Source organism: Syngnathus typhle, linkage group LG15, assembly GCF_033458585.1.
Source record: "Syngnathus typhle isolate RoL2023-S1 ecotype Sweden linkage group LG15, RoL_Styp_1.0, whole genome shotgun sequence".
In the NCBI taxonomy this organism is placed as follows: Eukaryota; Metazoa; Chordata; class Actinopteri; order Syngnathiformes; family Syngnathidae; genus Syngnathus; species Syngnathus typhle.
Window position 1 is genome coordinate 11,769,633 of NC_083752.1, and position 10,000 is coordinate 11,779,632.

General features: G+C 58.0%; 1 protein-coding gene across 1 annotated transcript in view; it reads left to right on the forward strand.

Annotated features, from left to right (window-relative positions):
* Positions 1-10,000, forward strand: part of phf14 (PHD finger protein 14) — a 250,685-nt gene that overhangs the window by 222,122 nt on the left and 18,563 nt on the right. The gene's annotated exons all lie outside the window — the stretch shown is intronic.

The window sequence follows — 10,000 nt, forward strand, 5'->3', positions numbered from 1 at the left end:
TGTCACCCAGACGGGAAGCTGCGCCCCGTCCGAGTCAGACTCGGTCGGTGCGGCCCGCTGTGGCCATCTGGTAACTAGCTACGGAAGGGTACCGGCGCTCCCGACGAACCCGCCGGGGTGGCTGGTAAACAACGCTGCGTTCGGCGCTTATTGCTGCGACCGGGAGGGAAGCTGCGCCCCGTCCGAGTCAGACTCGGTCATTGCGGCCCCCCCGAGCCCGCACGCCTCTCGCGGAAGGTCATACGCCACCGGCGGCACGAAAGACGCCTCCCGCAACGCGGTAGTCGGGAAAGGCTATTCGGATAGTCGAGCAGAGTTGCGACAGCACATCCCGCGGTGCCGTCTGGTTAGGCAAGGGTTTGAGAAACAGCATTCGCGGTAGACCGGCGCGGCCGGCGGACGCCCACGCGGCGTGCCGCAATCGGATCGCGCGCTCGGCCTCCGTTGATTTCCTCTAGGTGGGTGATTCGGGGCGTCTCGGTCTCGCTGCCGTTCGGTCGCGCCAAGGCCTGCGGGGGCGGCGCGTAGCGCACGCTCTTGCGGCGGCCGAGGCGCTAGAGTGCGACCCGCAAGTGGGGAGGAACCGTCCACCCAACGCCGGCGCGAGCCGGGGCCGGTGGGGGCCCTACCAAGGCGGGTCATGAGTGCCAGTCGGTCAGTTCGGGAGAAGGGGAGGGTACTCGGAGGCCCGCCGGGAGCAGACGGGGGTCCGGAAGCTGAGGGGGGTGAAGGACGGCGGTCGGGAGCAGACGGCCGTCCCCGGGAGGGGGTGTTCGTTCACGTGCGGACGCCGGGAGCAGGCGGCCGTCACGCAATTCTGCCAACCGTTCCCACCGGCCTGTGTTTAAGGAGGCGGCCGGTCCTCCGTCCTTGGATGGATAAGATTCGCAGATTTTCGCCCGGCCTGTGTTTAAGGAGGCGGCCGGTTCCCTCCTTCCTTCCTTTCTTGGATGTATAACATTCGCAGATTTTCGCCCGGCCTATGTTTAGTGAGGCGGCCGGTCCTCCCCCTCCTTGGATGGATAACACTCACAGATTTTCTGCCCGGCCTGTGTTTAAGGAGGCGGCCGGTTCTCTCCTTCCTTTCTTGGATGTAAAACATTCGCAGATTTTCGCCCGGCCTATGTTTAGTGAGGCGACCGGTCCTCCACGGAGAGCGACCCGCAAGTGGGGAGGAACCGTCCACCCAACGCCGGCGCGAGCCGGGGCCGGTGGGGGCCCTACCAAGGCGGGTCTCATTGCCTGTCGGTCAGTTCGGGAGAAGGTGGGGGTACTCGGAGGCCCGCCGGGAGCAGACGGGGGTCCGGAAGGTGAGGGGGTGAAGGACGGCGGTCGGGAGCAGACGGCCGTCCCCGGGAGGGGGTGTTCGTTCACGTGCGGACGCCGGGAGCAGGCGGCCGTCACGCAATTCTGCCAACCGTTCCCACCGGCCTGTGTTTAAGGAGGCGGCCGGTCCTCCACGAGAAGAATTCTGCCAAACGTTCCACCGGCCTGTGTTTAAGGAGGCGGCCGGTCCTCCCCGTCGTTCCGCCGGCTTGTGTTTAAGGAGGCGTCCGGTCCTCCACTATTCCTTCCTTGGATGGAAAGCATGTAGCACTTTGAAAATTTTCGAGCACTGTGACACTTTGAAAATTTTCGAGAGTTTTTGTACTTAGAAAATTTTTCGCTCTTGCACTTCCAGAGTGCTTTGCGGTAGCTCCTAGGTTCGCTGTCCGAGCATGTGAACACTTTTTGGGGGGGAACACATCGCTAGAGACACCAGCCGCCTGGTTCTCGGGGCCAAAACTTGTGTTCCCCACACTCGTTCTGACTATATTTTGCGATTTGGGGGTAAAGGTAATGAGTACAGTGACTAGGGGGACCAACTCATCGTTCTCTGGCGCACCAACAGACCAAAGCTGGTACTGCACTTACCCCTGGTACCCCAACGCCTGGTACCTGAAGGGCGAGAGGCTGATTTTTCGCTATTTGCGGCCGACCGAGGGAACCAGACAAAGCGGACACTTTACGGCGCAAGAGCCGTTGGCACTTAGAAATTTTTCGACAAAGTTGGCGCGAGCTCCAGAAGGAGAGGCTGATTTTTCGCTATTTGTGGCCGACCGAGGGAACCAGGCAAAGCGGACACATTACGGCGCAAGAGCCGTTGGCACTTAGAAATTTTTCGACAAAGTTGGCGCGAGCTCCAGAAGGAGAGGCTGATTTTTCGCTATTTGTGGCCGACCGAGGGAACCAGACAAAGCGGACACATTACGGCGCAAGAGCCGTTGGCACTTAGAAATTTTTCGCCAAAGTTGGCGCGAGCTCCAGAAGAAGAGGCTGATTTTTCGCTATTTGCGGCCGACCGAGGGAACCAGACAAAGCGGACACTTTACGGCGCAAGAGCCGTTGGCACTTAGAAATTTTTCGCCAAAGTTGGCGCGAGCTCCAGAAGGAGAGGCTGATTTTTCGCTATTTGTGGCCGACCGAGGGAACCAGGCAAAGCGGACACATTACGGCGCAAGAGCTGTTGGCACTTAGAAATTTTTCGCCAAAGTTGGCGCGAGCTCCAGAAGGAGAGGCTGATTTTGCGCTATTTGTGGCCGACCGAGGGAACCAGGCAAAGCGGACACATTACGGCGCAAGAGCCGTTGGCACTTAGAAAATATTCGCCTAAGTTGGCGCGAGCTCCAGAAGGAGAGGCTGATTTTGCGCTGTTTGTGGCCGACCGAGGGAACCAGCCAAAGCGGACACATTACGGCGCAAGAGCCGTTGGCACTTAGAAAATATTCGCCAAAGTTGGCGCGAGCTCCAGAAGGAGAGGCTGATTTTTCGCCGTTTGTGGCCGACCGAGGGAACCAGACAAAGCGGACACATTACGGCGCAAGAGCCGTTGATACTTAGAAAATATTCGCCAAAGTTGGCGCGAGCTCCAGAAGGAGAGGCTGATTTTTCGCCATTCGTGGCCGACCGAGGTAACCAGCCAAAGCGGACACATTACGGCGCAAGAGCCGTTGGCACTTAGAAAATATTCGCCAAAGTTGGCGCGAGCTCCAGAAGGAGAGGCTGATTTTTCGCCGTTCGTGGCCGACCGAGGGAACCAGACAAAGCGGACACATTACGGCGCAAGAGCCGTTGGCACTTAGAAAATATTCGCCAAAGTTGGCGCGAGCTCCAGAAGGAGAGGCTGATTTTTCGCCGTTCGTGGCCGACCGAGGGAACCAGGCAAAGCGGACACATTACGGCGCAAGAGCCGTTGGCACTTAGAAAATATTCGCCAAAGTTGGCGCGAGCTCCAGAAGGAGAGGCTGATTTTTCGCCGTTCGTGGCCGACCGAGGGAACCAGACAAAGCGGACACATTACGGCGCAAGAGCCGTTGGCACTTAGAAAATATTCTCCAAAGTTGGCGCGAGCTCCAGAAGGAGAGGCTGATTTTTCGCTATTTGTGGCCGACCGAGGGAACCAGGCAAAGCGGACACATTACGGCGCAAGAGCCGTTGGCACTTAGAAATTTTTCGCCAAAGTTGGCGCGAGCTCCAGAAGAAGAGGCTGATTTTTCGCTATTTGCGGCCGACCGAGGGAACCAGACAAAGCGGACACTTTACGGCGCAAGAGCCGTTGGCACTTAGAAATTTTTCGCCAAAGTTGGCGCGAGCTCCAGAAGGAGAGGCTGATTTTTCGCTATGTGCGGCCGACCGAGGGGACCAGCCAAAGCGGACACATTACGGCGCAAGAGCCGTTGGCACTTAGAAAATATTCGCCAAAGTTGGCGCGAGCTCCAGAAGGAGAGGCTGATTTTTCGCCATTCGTGGCCGACCGAGGGAACCAGACAAAGCGGACACATTACGGCGCAAGAGCCGTTGGCACTTAGAAAATATTCGCCAAAGTTGGCGCGAGCTCCAGAAGGAGAGGCTGATTTTTTGCCATTTGTGGCCGACCGAGGGAACCAGACAAAGCGGACACTTTACAGCGCAAGAGCCGTTGGCACTTAGAAATTTTTCGCCAAAGTTGGCGCGAGCTCCAGAAGGAGAGGCTGATTTTGCGCTATTTGTTGCCGACCGAGGGAACCAGCCAAAGCGGACAGCTTGTGCGGCAGCCCACGCTGGCACTTAGAAAATATTCTGAAATTCCCACCGACATCCGTGGTGGAGAGGCCGAATTTTCGACATTCGCGGCCGGCCGGGGAACCGTCGCCACTCGCACAGCTTGTGCGGCAGCCCACGCTGGCACTTAGAAAATATTCTGAAATTCCCACCGACTTCCGTGGTGGAGAGGCCGAATTTTCGCGATTCGGGTCCGAAAGGAGAACCGTCGCAATTCGGACAGCTTGTGCGGCAGCCCACGCTGGCACTTAGAAAATATTCTGAAATTCTCACCGACCTCCGTGGTGGAGAGGCCGAATTTTCGACATTCGCGGCCGACCGGGGAACCGTCGGCACTCGGACAGCTTGTGCGGCAGCCCACGCTGGCACTTAGAAAATATTCTGAAATTCTCACCGACTTCCGTGGTGGAGAGGCCGAATTTTCGCGATTCGGGTCCGAAAGGAGAACCGTCGCAATTCGGACAGCTTGTGCGGCAGCCCACGCTGGCACTTAGAAAATATTCTGAAATTCTCACCGACCTCCGTGGTGGAGAGGCCGAATTTTCGCCATTCGCGGCCGACCGGGGAACCGTCGCCACTCGGACAAGTTGTGCGGCAGCCCACGCTCGCACTTAGAAAATATTCTGAAATTCTCACCGACCTCCGTGGTGGAGAGGCCGAATTTTCGCCATTCGGATCCGACCGGGGAACCGTCGCCACTCGGACAAGTTGTGCGGCAGCCCACGCTCGCACTTAGAAAATATTCTGAAATTCTCACCGACCTCCGTGGTGGAGAGGCCGAATTTTCGACATTCGCGGCCGACCGGGGAACCGTCGCCACTCGGACAAGTTGTGCGGCAGCCCACGCTCGCACTTAGAAAATATTCTGAAATTCTCACCGACCTCCGTGGTGGAGAGGCCGAATTTTCGACATTCGGATCCGACCAGGGAACCGTCGCGCCTCGGACAGATTGCGTGTCAGCCCTCGGTGACACTTAGAAAATATTCTGAAATTCTCACCGACCTCCGTGGTGGAGAGGCCGAATTTTCGACATTCGGATCCGACCAGGGAACCGTCGCGCCTCGGACAGATTGCGTGTCAGCCCTCGGTGACACTTAGAAAATATTCGCAAAATTTTATCGGACCTCCAGGACCGCTTTTTCACCCTCGCTGTCCGACCGGGGAACCGTCGTAGCTCGGACAGCTTGTGTGCCAGCATCCGCTGGCACTTAGAAAAATTTTAAAAAAGAAAAAAAAGTCTTCTGCATATACGTTCTGACTATATTTTGCGATTAGGGGGTAAAGGTAATGAGTACAGTGACTAGGGGGACCAACTCATCGTACTCTGGCGCACCAACAGACCAAAGTTGGTACTGCACTTAGGCTGATTTTGCGCTATTTGCGGCCGACCGGGGAACCAGCGCGGAGCGGACACATTACGGCGAATGAGCCGTTGGCACTTAGAAAATTTTTGAGCTATTTTCGGACTTCCGTGTGGAGCTTTGGGGCCGTTCCGCCTAACTTTTTACGCCCGATTGGGCTTCCAGGGAGGCGGCTAAGCATTTTTAACCAATCATGGAGCTTTTTTCGGACTTCCGTGTGGAGCTTTGGGGCCGTTCCGCCTAACTTTTTACGCCCGATTGGGCTTCCAGGGAGGCGGCTAAGCATTTTTAACCAATCATGGAGCTTTTTTCGGACTTCCGTGTGGAGCTTTGGGGCCGTTCCGCCTAACTTTTTACGCCCGATTGGGCTTCCAGGGAGGCGGCTAAGCATTTTTAACCAATCATGGAGCTTTTTTCAGACTTCCGTGTGGAGCTTTGGGGCCGTTCCGCCTAACTTTTTACGCCCGATTGGGCTTCCAGGGAGGCGGCTAAGCATTTTTAACCAATCATGGAGCTTTTTTCGGACTTCCGTGTGGAGCTTTGGGGCCGTTCCGCCTAACTTTTTACGCCCGATTGGGCTTCCAGGGAGGCGGCTAAGCATTTTTAACACGTCATGGAGCTTTTTTTGGGACTTCCACACGGGCTTCCAGGGACGCGGCTAAGCATTTTTAACACGTTATGGCGTTTTTTTGAGGACTTCCAGCCGGTGCTTTGGGGGCCTTCCCCCTCGCTTTCTACGCACGAGGAGGCTTCCAGGGCCGCGGCTAAGCATTTTTAACCAATCATGGAGCTTTTTTCGGACTTCCGTGTGGAGCTTTGGGGCCGTTCCGCCTAACTTTTTACGCCCGATTGGGTTTCCAGGGAGGCGGCTAAGCATTTTTAACCAATCATGGAGCTTTTTTCGGACTTCCGTGTGGAGCTTTGGGGCCGTTCCGCCTAACTTTTTACGCCCGATTAGGCTTCCAGGGAGGCGGCTAAGCATTTTTGACCAATTATCGAGCCTTTGGAGGACTTCCACACGGAGCTCCAGGGCCGTTCCGCCTAACTTTTTACGCCCGATTGGGCTTCCAGGGCCGCGGCTAAGCATTTTTGACCAATTATCGAGCTTTTGGAGGACTTCCACACGGAGCTCCAGGGCCGTTCCGCCTAACTTTTTACGCCCGATTGGGCTTCCAGGGCCGCGGCTAAGCATTTTTGACCAATTATCGAGCTTTTGGAGGACTTCCACACGGAGCTCCAGGGCCGTTCCGCCTAACTTTTTACGCCCGATTGGGCTTCCAGGGCCGCGGCTAAGCATTTTTGACCAATTATCGAGCTTTTGGAGGACTTCCACACGGAGCTCCAGGGCCGTTCCGCCTTGCTTTTTACGCCCGATTACGCTTCCAGGGACGCGGCTAAGCATTTTTAACCAATTATCGAGCTTTTGGAGGACTTCCACACGGAGCTCCAGGGCCGTTCCGCCTTGCTTTTTACGCCCGATTACGCTTCCAGGGACGCGGCTAAGCATTTTTGACCAATTATCGAGCTTTTGGAGGACTTCCACACGGAGCTCCAGGGCCGTTCCGCCTTGCTTTTTACGCCCGATTACGCTTCCAAGGACGCGGCTAAGCATTTTTAACCAATTATCGAGCTTTTGGAGGACTTCCGCACGGAGCTCCAGGGCCGTTCCGCCTTGCTTTTTACGCCCGATTACGCTTCCAGGGACGCGGCTAAGCATTTTTGACCAATTATCGAGCTTTTGGAGGACTTCCACACGGAGCTCCAGGGCCGGTCCGCCTCACTTTTTACGCCCGATTACGCTTCCAGGGATGCGGCTAAGCATTTTTAACCAATTATCGAGCTTTTGGAGGACTTCCACACGGAGCTCCAGGGCCGTTCCGCCTTGCTTTTTACGCCCGATTACGCTTCCAGGGACGCGGCTAAGCATTTTTAACCAATTATCGAGCTTTTGGAGGACTTCCGCACGGAGCTCCAGGGCCGTTCCGCCTTGCTTTTTACGCCCGATTACGCTTCCAGGGATGCGGCTAAGCATTTTTGACCAATTATCGAGCTTTTGGAGGACTTCCACACGGAGCTCCAGGGCCGTTCCGCCTAACTTTTTACGCCCGATTGGGCTTCCAGGGCCGCGGCTAAGCATTTTTGACCAATTATCGAGCTTTTGGAGGACTTCCACACGAGCTCCAGGGCCGTTCCGCCTAACATTTTACGCCCGATTAGGCTTCCAGGGAGGCGGGTAAGCATTTTTAACGTAATGTACCGGGCGCTGACGCAAACCCACGCCGGGCAGGAGAGCTCAGATGGCGGCTAAGATTTCAAGGAAGACCCCCCCTGCGCAGACCTCCACTGGGCCGGGATGACTTTTCAGCTGCGGCAGGGAGTTGCCTCCCTCCGGTGGACACGACGAGTAAATACACCAGCAATCGCACTTAGATTTTTTTTCCTTTTTTTTAAGCTTCCATAATATTCCGGGCGCGGACGCCAACCCACGACCGGTGGGAGAGCTCGGAGGGCGGATGGGCTTTCAAGGAAGCTCCGCCGGCCGGTCCCACTCGCACTTAGAATTTTTTTTTTTTTTGTCTTCCATAATGTACCGGGCGCGGACGCGAAACCCACGCCGGGCATGGCAGCTCGAAAGGCGGTTAAGCATTCAAGGAAGCGCCGCCGGCCGGTCCGCGGGCCAAATAGGGTCCAGTAAAGTACCGGTCGCGGCCACTAACTCAAGCCCGGCATGGCAGCTCGAAAGGCGGTTAAGCATTCAAGGAAGCGCCGCCGGCCGGTCCGCGCTTGGGGCCGGTGGCGGTCGCCTTGTGGCGGTCGGGGGATGGCGGTCGGGGCTGGCGCTTGGGGCCGGTGGCAGTCGCCTTGTGGCGGTCGGGGGATGGCGGTCGGGGCTGGCGCTTGGGGCCGGTGGCGGTCGCCTTGTGGCGGTCGGGGGATGGCGGTCGGGGCTGGCGCTTGGGGCCGGTGGCAGTCGCCTTGTGGCGGTCGGGGGATGGCGGTCGGGGCTGGCGCTTGGGGCCGGTGGCAGTCGCCTTGTGGCGGTCGGGGGATGGCGGTCGGGGCTGGCGTTTGGGGCCGGTGGCGGTCGCCTTGTGGCGGTCGCCTTGTGGCGGTCGGGGGGTGGCGGTCAGGGCTGGCGCTTGGGGCCGGTGGCGGTCGCCTTGTGGCGGTCGCCTTGTGGCGGTCGCCTTGTGGCGGTCGGGGGGTGGCGGTCGGGGCTGGCGCTTGGGGCCGGTGGCGGTCGCCTTGTGGCGGTCGCCTTGTGGCGGTCGCCTTGTGGCGGTCGCCTTGTGGCGGTCGCCTTGTGGCGGTCGGGGCTGGCGCTTGGGGCTGGCGTCCGCCAATAGTGGTTTAATTTCGGGAGGAAGATTGATTTTCGTCCCAAGCCCGCCGCTGGAGAAAATTTTAGGTACCAGGAGTGGATTTTTTTTGTCCACTCAGGAGGGGGACGTTGACTGGTTTGGTGTCCGAGGGAAAGTGCTCTTTTCTCGGCCAGGAGAAAGATTAGACTCCCAGCCCGCCGCTGGAGAAAATTCTAGGTACCAGGAGTGGATTTTTTTTGTCCACTCAGGAGGGGGACGTGCTTTGGTGTCCGGGGGAAGGTGCTCTTTTCTCGGCCAGGAGAAAGATTAGACTCCCAGCCCGCCGCTGGAGAAAATTCTAGGTACCAGGAGTGGATTTTTTTTGTCCACTCAGGAGGGGGACGTGCTTTGGTGTCCGGGGGAAGGTGCTCTTTTCTCGGCCAGGAGAAAGATTAGACTCCCAGCCCGCCGCTGGAGAAAATTCTAGGTACCAGGAGTGGATTTTTTTTGTCCACTCAGGAGGGGGACGTGCTTTGGTGTCCGGGGGAAAGTGCTCTTTTCTCGGCCAGGAGAAAGATTAGACTCCCAGCCCGCCGCTGGAGAAAATTCTAGGTACCAGGAGTGGATTTTTTTTGTCAGGAGGGGGACGTTGCTCCGTTCGTTGTCCGGGGAGGGTGCCTTGTCCCCGGACCGGCCTCTTGCGCGCGCCCGCTGTCATTCTCCGGAGACTAAGTTATACTAAGGGGAGGCTGCCTCCTCCCGCCTGCCGCCCGAGGATGCTGCCTCATCCCCGGACCGGCCTCTTGCGCGCGCCCGCTGTCATTCTCCGGAGACTAAGTTATACTAAGGGGAGGCTGCCTCCTCCCGCCTGCCGCCCGCCGACGCTGCCTCATCCCCGGACCGGCCTCTTGCGCGCGCCCGCTGTCATTCTCCGGAGACTAAGTTATACTAAGAGGAGGCTGCCTCCTCCCGCCTGCCGCCCGAGGATGCTGCCTCGTCGCCCGGCCGGCCTCCCTCCCTCGGCGGCCTCCCTCCCTCGGCGGCCTCCCTGAATTCGACTAAGTTCCACCCTGCCCCTGGTACCCGCCACCTCCAGCAGGGGGGGGGATGCCGACCGGCCCCCGGAGGTGCACCGGCCGACAAAAGGTTGGATCGAGGGCTGACTCTCAATAGATCGCAGCGAGGTAGCTGCTCTGCTACTTACGAGACCCTGACCCAGAATCAGGTCGTATGCAAGTCATTTAGCACCGGGCTCT